The 13,431-nt window shown below is 41.2% G+C and overlaps 1 protein-coding gene and 1 long non-coding RNA gene across 4 annotated transcripts in view; one reads left to right on the plus strand and one right to left on the minus strand.

Moving 5' to 3' along the window:
* Positions 1–1,606: 1,606 nt before the first annotated feature.
* LOC120794386 overlaps positions 1,607–13,431 on the minus strand; it is a 39,777-nt gene continuing 27,952 nt past the window's right edge. Inside the window, exon 3 of the long non-coding RNA XR_005708120.1 lies at positions 1,607–2,067. This is a non-coding gene — a long non-coding RNA (uncharacterized LOC120794386). The remainder of the gene's footprint in view (positions 2,068–13,431) is intronic.
* LOC120794385 (carbohydrate sulfotransferase 15-like) overlaps positions 3,622–13,431 on the plus strand; it is a 34,497-nt gene continuing 24,687 nt past the window's right edge. For 2 of the 3 annotated variants that reach the window (XM_040135421.1, XM_040135423.1), the window contains exons 1-2: positions 3,622–3,727; positions 12,963–13,057. The gene's annotated coding sequence lies outside the window, so the exon portion shown is untranslated. The remainder of the gene's footprint in view (positions 3,728–12,962; positions 13,058–13,431) is intronic. The other variant, XM_040135422.1, reaches the window with a different exon arrangement.

The raw sequence follows: 13,431 nt of genomic DNA on the forward strand, positions 1-13,431 counted from the left end.
TAGACAGAGACTGAGACAGGCTTTTGCTGAGAGCTATGTCTGATTGCAGACATGGGGCAAGCTGCAGGCAGGTTGACTCATATGCTATGGATGACTTTCTGAAGAAACAACCAGCCATACACAATCACCATCTTCGTCAGTGTTGTTGCTATCAGAGGCTAACAGTCTTACTCAGCTATAATGGATTTGGATCATCTGCGAGCGGGATATACAGAAGGCAGCTGCAAAACTTCATATTGTGAGAAGATGAAATTCTTAAAAAACTATAACCTCCCTTGGGCTAGATGTTTATTGCAATCAACGAAAGGAGATATACTGGCAGTAATGGATTCTTTTGAAACTAGCATGTGGGAAACAACAACCTTTTGAGAGCTATTTTGACTCTTCTGATGATGACGACGCTGCCGACTGACTAAGCGACAGCAGTAACAGACCTGTGGCGCCATCACTGAAACATGATATGAGACTTGTTTTTATGGCTTTCAAATGATACTAATTGATGATGTCAGAAAGTAGTTCAGAAAAGTTTACAAATTAATATACAACATGTTATACAACAAGGTGACCAAGCCATTACAAGCTGTAACTTGCAATTTTCCTGAACCCACTGAAAATCAGGCTCAATAGCTTTCACAGAGATAGAAAACCTTGAGGACAGCATAGTATAAATATCCGCCTATGAAATAAACTACTGAACGTAATATTACAGTGTAATCTGGCCTTTCTGAGTGTTGTCTGTTGTTTGCACCTTGTGGTAAACCTTCTGTTTTTACATTAATGAAGGCATTTCTTGATTGTACACTTTGACAACGATACGCCTACCTCCTCGAGACTGTTGTTGACCTGGCTAGAAGTTGTGAAGGGTTTTTCTTCAGCAAGGAAAGAATTCTGCGATCATCCACTTTAGTTGTCTTCCATGGTCTTCCAGGCCTTTTGGTGTTGCTGAGCTCACCAGTGCATTCCTTCTTTTTAAGAAATTGTTGATCGGGCCGCTCCTAAAGTTTCTGCCATTTGTCTGATAGGTTTGGGTTTGTTTTTTTTCAGCCTAATGATGGCCTCCTTCATTTGTATTGATGCCTCTTTTACTGCATATCGAGAGTTCCCATGACCAACTACCATATGCAAATGCAACACTTGGAATCAACTCCTGACCTTTTATATGCTTAATTTGTCAAGAAATAACAAGGGAACAGACCATACCTGGCCATCCAACTGATTGTCAGTCAATTGTCCAATTACTTTTGGGGCTCTGAAAATGAGGGACTATGTATATAAATGTCTGTAATTTCTAAACAGCTAATGTGATATTTTTGATAAACCCCTTGAATTAAAGATGAAAATCTACACTTCAATCGCATCTCGATGGCTTAATTTCAAATCCATCATAGTGGTGTACAGAGGCAGAATTACGAAAAAAAAAGTGTCACTGTCCAAATACTTATGTGCCTAAGTGTATATTTTTCATGATTTATGGCACCCCAGCAGCACCAATTATCTTCTAGATGTGATAGAATTATATTAATACTACACTCAATCAAAATATGGTTGCAAGAAAGTAAAAATTTTTGAAAATAAAGATTCTCTGTTTCGGTAAAAAAATATTTATTATTAATTTGATTAATGTAAAACGTTCAGCATCAACTATTCGCATGAACACATGTTGCAAATTATCCTCAGGGTTCTTGGTTCGCAAGAAATTATGAAATTGAGCTCCGAGGGCCAAATTTCAAAAATTAAATTCATAACTAAAATAGTATCTGGAGTAGAGCTACAGGATTTTGCAAGGTCCCATTCATTTTATAGAAGTTATGACAAGAAAATCCATGACATGAACTGGGAAAAGTTCTGAATTCTGGGTTAGTTGGCATGGAATGACCCAGATATTTCCCAGCCACCTCTCGCAGACAGAACTGCAGCTGCATGCGGCTACACCACGGTCAAGCTCTGATTCCTGTAGCTGCTGAATTGTCTGGATGTGTCAGAATGAATCATCTCCCACATCTCTGGTCCACATGCATCTCCCTCTTGGACTTCATTGAGCAAGAGTTGGGGAAAATGTCTGTCTGTCTGTCTGAAACACCAACAGATAAACACACACATTGTCAAGTGAATGTGAAATCACTGCCCTTTACTTTCCCGGGTTTGCTGAGCATTCTGTATATATTTCTTTATCTGGGAGGCAAATACCTTGTCATTGTCTAAAATCTCTAACACTGAGCTCTAGCAGTTATACTGTAGATACCGCTAACTTACTGGAAACTTAAAGCAGAGCAAAGAAAACCTAACAAACATATATACATAATGTGGCCCCCTATAAATCCTTATGAATAACAAGGCAGCGAGCTGCAGCTGTCTGGCTGTCTTGGTGGCCTATGTCCCCTCCCCCACTGTCACCCCCCTTTAAACAAACCCTCTATATACGCTCTGAGAAATAAGCACCACAATAATCCAATGATGGTCCGATAGGGACTTGGGGAACAGAAGGTCTATGGTGTTCTTGAATTTACTTTGTTCCTACAGAGACCTATATTGCCTTTAGTGCAGGAGCTGAAGATGATATCAGTAAATCCTGAGCCTAAAGGGTCAGTTCACCCAAATTACAAAAAACATTCTCTCATATACCTCTAGTGGTATGTAGCCATGCAGATAGCTTTAGTTGATTTTCCCAGTTTTCCGTCTGAGACTTCTGTCCTCACCCATAGTACAATGGGCATGAATTGAGCTTTTTTTGGTGCTCATAGCTTTGAAAAATTACATTAAAGAGGGGCTTGCATTACTCAGTGTTTTTCTTATGGTCAACAAATCTCACGAAAAGACCAAAAACCAAAAATGCAACAGTCCGTCTTTCAATTCTTTCCAACTTCGCCGGTCTCTCTGGATCCCCTGGATAAATCCCATGAAAGAAAACCACCATCAATGCATCATCAATCATTCTGTTAATACTTTATTACGTTCCTACCCCGACTGTGGCTCTCAGCCCCAAGCCCGTTGGTTTCTACTGAGGATGTAAATCTTTAAAAACAGGTTGTAAATATACTGTTTGAATTCAGTTAAAAAGAAAAAGCTAAATAATCTTCCCAACAGCCACAAATGAAAGTCCATTCATCTCCATTGTATTGGAATCAGATATCTGAAAGTTATATCTAAAAACCTGACCAAAGAAAAAGCAAAACTACGTGCTTGACTGGATTCCATTAAGGGCGAGTGAGAAAAATATGTTGTTGGTTTTTTTTTTTTTGGAAATTTGAGTGAACTGACCCTTTAAATGTGTTTATTCCCATTATATTACGTTATAAACAGATAGAGACAGTTTTCCTGTTTGTGTAGAGATCGTGGACTTACAGTTCTTAGAAAGAGACCCCTGCTCCCTCCCCCTTTTGCTCCCCTTCACCCCTCACCCTTAGCACCACACCAGCAGAGAGAGAGAGAGAGAGAGAGAGAGAGAGAGAGAGAGAGAGAGAGAGAGAGAGAGAAACAGAGAAGCTGACTCCCACCGTTCACATCGGGAGCTTGAGAGAAAAGCAGAAGCTGTTACAGCGCAGAGACTCCGCAACTTGTTCACATGTAAGCGCCGGCGGCGGAAAAGAGTTGTGACCATTACGCGGACGTACAAATGCCGTCGATCCCGTGAGCGGTGGCCGGAATGGAAACATACGAGCCGGCGATGAGAAGTTGTCTGATCCGGGTGGTCGTGTGAGCGCTGCCGGCTCCGAGAAGAAAACTCATGGTAGGTTTTATTTCACACAGCGGGCTGTCTCCACGCTGGTTGGCCGTGTGCATTTCGACTTCTGTGAGTGCTTTCACCCCCCCCCCTTCTGTTTTTTTTTGGGGTTTTTTTTTGGCGGGGGGGTCTGTTACTTCCTCTGTCTGTCTCTTCCATGTCGTTGAAGTTCATGCCCTCGAGTTTTCAGGCTGCGTGACGGTGTCTCTGGAGCGAGTGGGTTACAAAAAAAAAAGAAAAAAAGAAAAAGTTTTTGGTTGATTTGACTCTGTGTGTCTGTGTTTGTGTGTGTGCCCTGTATATATATATATATATATAAAAAAAAATCCCCCACATAACGGGCTCCTTTCAGCGGAGAGGCTCCCGCTGCCCTTAGAGAATGAATGGGTCACTATGTATTCTAATCTAACTCGGGAGTTGACTCAGTTCTTCGTCGGTTTTTAAGTGGGAGAAAGAGCTGCTGCTTGCAGAATTAAAAGCACGTTGGCTGGCAGGTCGCGGAGATTTAACGGGGAAGAGTACGATCAGTCGGAAATCGGGGGGGAAAAAAAAAAAATCTAATCACGTCGCCATCAGTTCTGTAAGGGATTTGCAGTTTTTTCTAAACAACCCAGAGTCCGATATTTAGGCATTTTCTTTGCGGCCTTGCAGGAATATTTGGCTTCCATTCATCAGATGCGTTGTTAGGGGCTCTTCAGCCGCCAGGGCCAAAACAAAAGGATTTCCCGCTGACCAATAGGAGCACGGGAAGCCTCAGGAGGGATGGAGTGGTCCTCTCTTCCCTTTGTCCTACCTGAGACACCAAATAGACCAGAGACTGCCGCGAGGCAGATAAGAGACTGACTGGGAGTGTTGACCAAACGGATACAAATGTGCTTTTCTTCTTTTTTCTCTTATTTATTTATTTTTTTAACCGGTTTGGGCTGAAATTCCGCCCGCTTGCACACACAGACGCACCTCATAGCTCCCACTCAGATCCTTCGATTTTATGAAGGCTACTGTGTCCGGGATCTGTGGAGCCATCCACAGCACCTGCTACTTAAACTTCCCACCGCTCACACCGCAACATGCTTTAACCCCACTCCCAAACATACACCTGTTTACAGATCAGGGATTTTTTTTTTCCTCGCCAGGCTCAGCTGCACTCGAGCGCATCTGGAGACATAAACACTTCCAGTATGCTGTTGCAATATATATTCATGTGGGGGCTGATAGGTTTTGGTTAATTGTTGAGACATGCCCTCAGGGTGCATCACATCACTGAAACCTCACCCCTCCTCCCCTCTTTATTTTTAGTTGAATAAGTTATTGTGCAGAGTAGGGCGAGGGTTTTTGATTAGTGTTCTTGAGCTTGCAATGAAGCGCACGGTGGCTGCTTCCCAGCACAGTAGCCACAAGGGTCTCAAACGGAGAAGTGAACCCAATCAGAGAAAAAGTTTCGTGAAAATGCAGAAGTGGTGGGGACTCATCAAGAGCAGTAGGGCCGTAGTTGATTATATTTAGACCAATCACCAATGTAAATGTCTGGTGTCTACATTCTGTGGTTCCGGCTTCCCAGTGTGAGGGTTTGCTGCTTTTCTCTGACTTGTATCACTGTAAACTGAATATTGTTGGGGTATGTGCTGTTAACTGGGCAAAACAAAGCAATCTGAAGACATCACTCTTGGGCTGTGGGAACTTGTGATGGGAATTTTTCAGTGATTTGGTTTTTTTTTTTTTCCCCTAATTTTTATAGACTAATGAAAAACTACCAATAATGAAAATAAGAATCGCTTGCAGCCCTATAGAGAACTTAACGTTTTAAAGCACATATTCCGAATGATGCACATACAATGTTTACGGTTAGATGTGTGCACACAGTGCGCGTGTGCCACATTAGCATGTGTAACTATTTGCTTGCAAGTTGACACAGGGTGTGTGGGAAGCTGAGACGTAGGCGTCGTAAATGCGGTGGGGACCGTCTTTCTCACTGCAGTATATTATTATGCAGTGAGTGGGATGGATGATTAGAATGATTTAAATGCCATGACTGGGTGTAGCGTGCGAGGCCCCTCGCGAGCACGCTGTTGTGTTTGAGCTCATTTCATCTCTCCCACGGCAGATTTCTGCGGAGTGACAGAAGCACTTTGATGAATCACTCTGGCCAAGATAAGCTGAGCTATAATGTTTCTGGCTAATTGTTCTTGATTTAGATGCAGCGTTAAACTTGGGTCCTTTGTAGTGGGTTGATATAGTTCTTTTAAATACTTGCTCCAAGTGAATAAACAGTCAGTCACACAATGTCAGATCTGAATGTGAGGCAGGGCTCCGTGCGACATAAAAGAGAGTATGCAAAAGGCGAATGAACCATGAATGAATAATATTTATGATGTAACTCTTCTATCAGTTGTGAAAAAGAAAAGATGTTAAAGCTTTTCAACGAGAGTTTCATGACATGTAAATGTCATCACAGCACGAAGTGCAGTTTTTAGGATAAATTTTCCATCATTGGTTTTCATTAGCGACTCCAGTGATAATGTGTCTTTCAGTAATAGACCATCTGTAGACTCATAATTATTGCAATACAATGAGGGAATGGCTTTGTTATTGAAAGCTTTGTTGGAAATTTCTCAGGGGACGCGTATTCAGTTTAAATGGCCTTTTTAAGGCCACTTCATCATGAAAGCTGCGGAGAATCTGGCAGCAAACACGCACAGAACTGTTGCCCTTTTCAGAGTCATCGATTTAAGGTCATTAGACACTGACAGTGATAAAACATATCCTCATGTTTGGGCAAATGTAGAACCACAGACTGGATAAGCGCCATGTTTTTTTTGTTTTTTTTTAATTTCGGGAAGGTGGCTCCCGGGATTTAGCTGGCATTATTTGACCATCTTGTTCCCACGTTATTACAGGACTGTCTTTGTGTAATTTGCGCAAAAAAAAAAAAAAAAAAAAAATTGCAGTGTATTTTCTGCAGCGGAGCAGCTTTTATTAGCAGAGACACTTGGTGTCTAAATGAAGACTTTCATGTGAATTTGTCTGCCATCCGGCATTTAATGTCAAACAGATTTAACCAGCTGGTGCTCTTGTTTATTCACAGCTTTAATTTCCAAAAGGATAATGCGGTCTTTATTGTCATTCATAAATCCTCGGAAAGGTGCTGATTTGCAACGGGATTCATATTCTGTCAAGGCCCTGACTGCTTTGTGATTCATCGAAATTAATGAGAAATCAGAAGCAATGATAAACATTGTGCTGCCTGACCTGACCCCCTGCCATCTTCCTTTTGCTCCAGATTTGGTTAATTTGTCTTTTGTGAGAACGCAGGCTTGTCTGGGACATTTTGCACCAGACAGGGCAACTGACTGTCCCAGAGCCTCAGTGTCTCACCCCCCAAAAAAAACCTCTAACTAGTGCTTTAGATACCCTACGTTCTTTCGTTTTTTCCAGTGACTCACACATTCTGGCCCTGCTCTGATAACTTTGGGATACGTCTCTTTTTTCAGCCTGCCAGCCTGAAGCAGCACTCTGTGTTTCTCAAATGAAGCATTTGACCTCTCTTTTAGGGGTCTTTTATTTTAGTCACTGCTGCAGGAAGCTCAGTGTCAAGTGTCCATCAGAGGCCACTGTGCGTCCAGCTCGACAGGGCTCCTCTGGGGCACAGGGCACACAGACTGTCCATATGGGCCTTCAACCTATGTGGACACGGGCAACATTAATACATAACAAGGTCAGCTGATCCAAAATTGATGTCCTCTTTTGTATCTCAAGATTTTGTCGCCACATGCCAAACTGTCCTTTCCTTTCTTTTACCAACCACATGTTGGTGCTAAAACAAACTTTTTCATAAATTGTACTTGATGGAATCGAGCAATTCCGTAACGTAGCATTGTTTTTAGTATTTGGGCGTGTTTTGAAAATTGACCTCACTGGGTCAGATAATCACCATAGTCCCTCAATGCTTAGAGATTATTCTTAGTGCTGAAACAATTAGTCAATTTATCAACAGAAAATCTCTCTAAAATGTGATGATTTGCTGTTTTCCTCCATTTTAAAAATCACTGTAAATCGCATACTTGACAGTAAGTCAGACAAAACAAGCAATTTGAAGATTTTATATTGGGCTCTGGGAACTTGTAATGAGTACTTTTCATTATTTTTTTTGACATTCACACAATAGTTAATTAAGTAGGGAAAAAAAACTCATAGAATAATCAATAATCATTGGTTACAGCACTATTATTTTAGGGTTATCGTTGATGGTTAAAAAACTGAAGACTGTAAACCCTGAGCCAACTATAGTGGATGTATACAGTACATCTCATCCATATGCAGATCAAGTGTTTGCATCAACATAAACAGATGCTGTTTTGTTGTGTCTACTTAAAAAGGTAAGTTTTAGGCATTTCAGCAGCCTATCAAAAGATGTCAGCTCTTCAAGATGCCATCCGTAGTTTGACGCCTGTCATTAGTACCCCTTTTGTTGTATAAATGTTTCATAGTCTGCTGTTTTTGTGAGCTTACATCTGAATGACAGCAGACGCCAGTTTCATACTGAATATTCTGTACAGAAGACAGTAAAAAGCTGCTTTCCGGCTGCGCTCGTGTAGGAGCTGGACTTAAAAAATAATGGCGCATGCGACGGCCCATCGATGGATCGATCCTCCAATGAAGTTATGTTATGTATTCCTGATGAGAGTCATGGATCGCCAGGCAGGATTTATGTGACTGCGTAGGAGCAGCCACTCCAGAAGATGCTGTGTGTCTGACTGAAGCAGTGGTCTGAGACTATTTGTGATCGTGATTGATGAGCTTCTAGTGATTAAGCTAACATGCTGACAGACATTACTCATCTTTATCTAGCGAATGACATGCATGGTTTTCTTCTCCAATGTTATTGGCTCTAGTAAACAAAGGGAAGAGTCATTTAACAGCACGCAGCACCTGAGACATTTATAAATCCCTTTTAAAAAACCATGTTAAACAAATCTTTATGTAAATTCAAACCACACATGCTTTCTGAGAATATTTTGGGAGTCACAAACATTAAATTTCCAACTTCCCTTAGTGACATTTTCATCTGAGATGTCTCACATTGTTAAATTACAATTCAAAATGTGAAAAGATGTCTCATAAACTGCTATATGCAAAGTGAAAACTTATCACAGGGGGAAAGTAATATCTTTTATTACTGCATATAAAGCAATAAGTACAACGCATGATGTGAGAACAGAAAACGAGAACAATAATTCACACATGAAAACCAACAGGGTTTAAAAGTATGTGAGTTTTCATGTGAGTTTGACTTGTGATTTGCATTTCTCAAGGACACTCCACTCCAATGACATGAGACCCTATGTGTAATATGGACATCATGCTGGGACTTTGAGGTGCTGAGTAAGAAGGTAAACCCTGCCAAGTTGGGGGTCAGTGCTTGTATTAATGACGAATGGGAAACTAAACTGGCTTATATTTTCCTCACCATCTGTACCCAGTTGTTCCATATAGATGGAGTCTGGGAACAGCCCCTTATGTAGCTACTAGTTTGATTTATGGGACTGTGTGGTTTGGGGATAATATTACTTAAGCAGACAAAATAGCTCTATTATTAAAACACATTACTGATCTTGTCTCTTCATTATTAACATAAAAAACTGCTGAAAAATAATTTGTAGTTAAGGCTTATTTTTGGGTTTCACTGAATTTTCCAGGAAAATAAGTGGATTTATTTTGTTTAAAAAAAAAAAAAAAGTTTTAAAAAAAGGAGCTGATTAGTTTAAACCAGAACTTTTCAAACTGTGAGGCATGCCTGCCCAAGGGGCTGCGGAAGAGTTATAGTTGATGCAAGGTGGAGGGAGAGACGTAAGGTATGAGATGCAGCATGAGGTGAAAGGCAATTAAGGTACCTTAAAACTTTAGTGCCCAATTTCCACAATTTGCGTCAACATTCTTTCTTCTCAGAGCCATACCTCAGTAAAATCTTGAACACACAGACAAGATGTACTTATTTTTAGATTCAGTGGGACTGTTGCATCCTAAGGATATCATTACCTCTGATGTCCATTGCAAATTAACTTAAATAAATTTGTTTACAGTTCATGGAAACACAAAACACTCAGAACAACTCCAGAACTTGCATGAGAATCTTTACATTTTCTTCAGTATCAAAGTGATCCAGTGATAGTTGATTGCACATCCATGGGTATGCTGCAAACAGGAGCAGCTAATAGTTCATTCGGCACACCTTTAATGGTGCCAACTGCCAAAATGTAAACAAGTGTCTCAATTCTGTCTGAGGGGGGCCCACAGTGTCTCACTGCTACAAGAAAACTCACGCAGGGACGAGGTTGGGATAGATGGTTGGGCGTACAAAGTGGCGTTTGCATCCTACCAACAGCCAACACTGGTTCCCTGCAACCATGACCATAGTCTTTCTCTAACCATAACCAAGTAGTTTTAGTTGATTGTACAGTCAGAAAACGCTGATATGACTTTGTTTTGTAATGGCAGTTTTGGAAGACACTGGCAACATCTAATTTTATTGGTCGGGTAGGAAGATATGTTGGTAAATGAGGGGGACTTATAACTCTAAAATCTTCTGAAAAGGAAGAAAGAAAAATTGAGAAAAAAGAAACAGAAATAAAGAGGGAGTCCTATTTATAGTCTAATATGGTACTATAGTAAAGCAGACAGAAGTATGTGGTTATTGTGTATTACTGGAAAATATTCATGATTCCGTTCTTGCACATTTAACTTTTAAAATCTATATTTACCCCACCACTAGGTGATGGATCCTTTCATGTGTTGCCATGGAATCCCTTAGTTAAGGCTTATTATTTTAGGTTAGGTCAGCAGAAAGACCCAGTATTAGTGGTTGTGTGTGTGTTTGTGTGATTCCAATATCTGTCTTCCAGATGTCACTCTAATGGGCATCAGCACAGACCTGTGGGGACCTCAACAATGCACAGCACCACAGAGGGTTGTGTTCATTTTCCAATTACCTCCGGTTACTCCTTTTAAATGAGCAACTGTGAAACCTTTCAATACCACAGCCATCTCACTGTACTGCACTGTCTGCGTTTATTTTAATGGCCTATTGAGATTGTTCTTGACAATTTCACACAGCCGTCTCATCTTTTCTGTCTCATCATTAAACCGAGACAAGTTCAATTTCTGTTTACTCTGTCTTCCAAGAAATGTAACTGGATGTGTGGTTAAGGTTGTGATTAAAAGTGCAAGCAGCACCAGCCCTGGGGCTCATTTAACCCTAACAACAGCTCTGGTAAACAAAAAAGCTTGCATGCTCTTGCCACCTAGCTGTACATCTTCCTGAGTTCAAAGGTCAGTATCGAGTTCCGTTTACCAGACAGCCTTGAAATGTCCAGCAGAAGTGTCAGACGCACCTGCAAGGCTGTTTACGTTTTTCCGGCCTTTTGGCAGTGAAGAGACAAACTCCAACCTGTCCAAGGTCACAAGGAATTTGTACAAAGGTTATTTTCCATCGCTGCAGCTATCATTTTGTGGGATTATCCCTGCCAAGTTAATTTGGAGCTGTAGTTTTATATCTGTGCAGGCAGCCGCTTCAAGTATGAACCTTTTGGCGGATCAGAGAAATTGTTTACACACTCCAAGATGGATGCGTTGTTTTATTTAGAACACCTCTACCCCTCTCTCCATTTATCGGTATGTGGCCAAGCAGGTAAAGTTGTGATTGAACTGCATACTGAATAGTACTGATGTATTATTGTGATTTATGCTAAACCTGACACTCAAATTGAAGTGTGAATGATCCCTCTGTGAGAGAGTTGGAACATGCTGACAACCTTAACAATGAAGATACCATGCAATTAATCCTCCGTATTAAAAGGAGACCTCTTTATTTCACCCCTAATTTTGAGAATTAACCTGTCTGCCTGTCTGTTAAGCCTGGAGAATTTGTCCAAGCCTTCATTATCGGGGAGTCACGTGTATAATGTAGCTGGCAGAGGATAAAGCACAGCATCTCATAAGCTGAAAATCGACAGGCCAAGTTAATATTATGGATCCGCTGGGATGCCCTCAAGTAGCCTCCCTAAAACTGTCTGAATCAGGCCCGCTCTGGAGCGGCAGAGCAGTAAGCCAACTGACTCAGTAATAGCCCAGGTTTTTGTTAATTCACAGATTTTCTTGGCAGTCCTAGGCCAACACTCAATCCGTGGACATTTCCCTATCTGGCAGGAGGCTCAGCGCAGTTAAGAGATAAAGCTGACTGTTAACTAGGGGTGAAACGCTACTGCACAGGATTACTACACGTCTCCTGGAGAACCTTAGGAAAGCCGGGAACTAGAGGCAAAACAAGAAGCTGTTCTGAAAACACCACAGCCTGTGGTGCTTCTCCTCATCATGACACATATAGAAGCCACAGATTGAAAATCATAGTCTTTAATAATTTCGCTGACTTTCTTCAGTTCACTGTGTGGAGATGGTGCCTTGCTGGGTGCCAACAGAGAGAAAATTTCTCTGACTGTGCCGAGTTACTCCGGTAATCCTCACAACTGCAGCATTTGAGAAAGATTGTGGTTTGTTTTTTGGTACCTACTCAGGTTTTCCTCCAGCTTTTGTCACAGACTATTAGTAAACAAGTTTACTTGATGGAAGTTGAGAAACAGCAGAGGGGGAACCGCTCAACTGGGAAGAAAGTTTCTCTCAAGCCTCATTTGATTTAACAAATGAGCTCCCCATAGTTTCCTTACTTCAGCTTATATGAGTCCAGGGTACCATCACCATCTTCATCTGTCACCTGGGCAACTACTGGAGGTTATAAAATACATGTGTCCAGTGGGAACAATGAATTACAAGCAACACGACACATCCCAAGTGTCCCTTTCATTCTGTAGTGATAAATGAAAGACTAATAACACCTCTACACATCACAACATTTGTGTTAACCTAAATTAAGTAGTAGTGATATATAGTACCGAATTTTATATAATCACACAGTTGGCTGCTAACAAGCTGAAAAGTGTTTGCTAATTAGGCTTAAGTGTGATAGATTTAAACAATTAAGTCATGATTTAATTAAATCCCCCGAGCTTGAGCAATTTAGTATTCATATGGCTTCATATGGACTCTGTGCTTGCCGTTTTATTTAGTTATTCTCACCTGTTGTTTATTTGGTTGTTTTACTTCCCCATTACCCTGGTCTCCCTTGCGTATTTAAGTCCCTGGGTTCCTCTCACTTTGTCAGTTCGTCTGTTTTGTTTCCTGTGCTTGTTCCTAGTGTTCCTGGTGTCTCTGTGTTCCCGTTTTCCTGTTATCGGATTACCTGTTTTTGGATCCCTGTTTCTGCTGCCCAGCTCATCTGCCCATCTGCGTGTAAGCCAGTTTTGTGCATTTATTGAAATACCTTCATTGCCCTTACCTAACTTTGTGTGTGTTTGTGTGTCTGCACTTGGGTCTTGAGATCTTTGAACTGCATCACTCAGGTGTATTGCTGAGGACCCAAGGAAGTGCGGTGTTTACTGTGAAGTTTTTTTTTGGATGAGCATTTTTTTGAGAAAGCTTCAAACATCGTTTTTCTTCATTTTACTTGACATGAAGAAAAAGGTAAAAATTCACTACGAGGGCAGTGCTGCACCTGGACAATTTACAGCGTGCACATGCCAGGGGTTTTAATAAAAGGCAGAACTCAACCACAATGGCACTTTCTATACCATCACCCAGACACTATTGGAGTGGAGCGGACCAGC

The sequence above is a fragment of the Xiphias gladius genome, chromosome 9, assembly GCF_016859285.1.
Source record: "Xiphias gladius isolate SHS-SW01 ecotype Sanya breed wild chromosome 9, ASM1685928v1, whole genome shotgun sequence".
NCBI classification, from domain to species: Eukaryota; Metazoa; Chordata; class Actinopteri; order Istiophoriformes; family Xiphiidae; genus Xiphias; species Xiphias gladius.